Here is a 2,307-nt window from a genome sequence, read left to right as displayed (position 1 = left end):
GGGCACAGCGCCCCTGCCCTGCTGCCGGATGCACCGGGCACCCCCCGGGCACAGGGCCCCGCAGTAGATTTCCATGGGTTGAATCCTGGCTGAATCCAGCTGCCCCCTGCGCCCCGCGATGTGTCTCTGGGTCAGGGTGCACCCGAGTGCCGCGGGAGGAAGCCAGTTCCCCCAGTAAGACAAACCCCCAGCGAGCTGCATGTACAGCCAGCCCAACCACAGCAGGGGAGACTTAATTGCAAAGCTCGTTAATGGCTGAGAAGATCATTAGAGACGAAATCATACAGCAATGCGGGGAGCTTAGGGTGCCAGGTTACTGCTCCAGTGCATGGTGAGCTGAGGATTCGTTCGGTTTGGGGCTGGGGGGGGCCTTTCTGTGGGCACCCTGGCCCTCCTCCCTGTGCCACGCAGTGCCGGGTCTCCCCACACAGGAACCACCAGGGGCGGGGGGCGTTTGGGCTTCACATCCGCACTGGGACATTCCGACGGCTTCGAGCGCGGGGTCGCATGGGAGCTGCGCTCAGCTTCTGTGAGGCTGGGGGTGCCCCGTGCCAGCTCCCGAGCCCTCTGCCAGCTCAGCACCAAGGCCGCGGGGGAACGAGGCAGGGAGGGGGCGTTCGGTAGGCTGGTTTGCACTAGGAGAGACAGGCTGGGGATGGGAATGAGCCGAGTCCAGGGGGAGAGAGCCCTGCAGGACAGGGCTGAGATGGGTGGGAAGAGCAGTAGGGGAGGGACGGTTCAACCCAGACCAGCAGGAGGCGCTTTGGGTCAAGTCAAGGTGAACTAGCGAGAGCATTTGGGGCCTCTAGGGCTGGGGGCACCGGCAGAGCTGTGAGGGGCCCAGGCTGTGGTAGCAGGAGGGTTGAAGAGGTGCATTTGCCGGGCTGGAAGCTATCCTGCATGTCCCTCCTGGTGGCAGCCTCTGCAGAGAGGGTTTCCAATCTCACCCATGCCAGGCTGGTCAGTCTAGTTCCAAGTTGGGAATTAGGGGCAGCCTGGCCAGTGTCTCACCTTCCACTCCGGGGGGTCCTGTGAGGCTTCTCCTGGGGGCAAGGGCTAGGCCCAGGAGGTTTTCAGAAGTGACTAATGATTTTGGAGTCCCCATAAAGGGGCCCAGACAGTGCTGTGCACCCACCCTCTGAAACTCAGGCCCCTTTAAGGGTCCTCTGCTAGCCCACCCTAGCCACATCTGCTGGGCTCAGTTGCTGACGGGTTCCCTGGCAGGGGCCTTGCCCTCCTTCCTCCCCGAGATCAGACCAGGCATCTGTCCATCTGTTCCCTCATCACAGCATGGGAGCGCCTGGCCCCGCTGGTAGAAACTGCCCTCGCCGCACTCTGGGAGGGGTGATCTCCATTGTACAGACGAGGCATGGGGCGGGGAGGGACGGGATGAACTGATGTGTCCAAAGGCCACATAGAGAGCCAGTGTCTGGGCCAGGAGTTGAACCCCGACCTCCTGGGTCCCTGTTCGGTGCTCTGTCCACTAGGCTCCTTCCTTCCCAGAGTCAGGGGTGTGACAATGCGGTTCTGGCAGGACCCAACTGAGAGTGCCAATTCAGGACAAATTGCTAAAACAGGGCAGTCACTGCCCAAGGCAAACCAAACCAGCCAGACAAGAGGACTTTGGTCTCACCCCACTGGCTAACCACAAGTCACATAAGCAATTCCCTTAGACACTCCAGTTTCCCAGTATCACCACCAGTGCCACTCGTTATGGGGACAAATGGTTATGAAAACCAATATTCCAATAAAAGACAAAAAGGTTCTCTCGATCCCAAAGGACCAAGCCCCAGACCCAGGTCAATATACAAATCAGATCTTACCCACAAATCACGCTGTTGCCAATCCTTTAGAATCTAAAATCTAAAGGTTTATTGATAAAAGAAAAAAGATAGAGATGAGAGCTAGAATTGGTTAAATGGAATCAATTACATACAGTAATGGCAAAGTTCTTGGTTCAGGCTTGTAGTAGTGATAGAATAAACTGCAGGTTCAATTCAAGTCTCTGGAATACATCCCCCGCTGGGATGGGTCCTCAGTCCTTTGTTCAAAGCTTCAGCTTGTAGCAAAGTCCTTCCAGAGGTAAGAAGCAGGATTGAAGACAAGATGGAGATGAGGCATCAGCCTTTTATAAACTTTTCCAGGTGTAAGAACACCTCTTTGTCCTTACTGTGGAAAATTACAGCAAAATGGAGTCTGGAGTCACCTGGGCCAGTCCCTGCATACTTTGCTGAGTTACAAGGCGTATTTGCCTTCTCTCCATGGGTCAATTGTATAGCTGATGGTCCTTAATGGCCCATCAAGCAG

General features: G+C 56.2%; 1 protein-coding gene across 1 annotated transcript in view; it reads left to right on the top strand.

The window, feature by feature from the left end:
- PDE2A (phosphodiesterase 2A) overlaps positions 1 to 2,307 on the top strand; it is a 378,660-nt gene that overhangs the window by 269,740 nt on the left and 106,613 nt on the right. The window lies entirely within an intron of this gene.

This window comes from Terrapene carolina, unplaced genomic scaffold (genome assembly GCF_002925995.2).
Source record: "Terrapene carolina triunguis isolate 2854851 unplaced genomic scaffold, T_m_triunguis-2.0 Scaffold430, whole genome shotgun sequence".
NCBI classification, from domain to species: Eukaryota; Metazoa; Chordata; order Testudines; family Emydidae; genus Terrapene; species Terrapene triunguis.
Note: the sequence above shows the minus strand (reverse complement) of the source record. Positions and strands in the feature narration are given on the sequence as shown.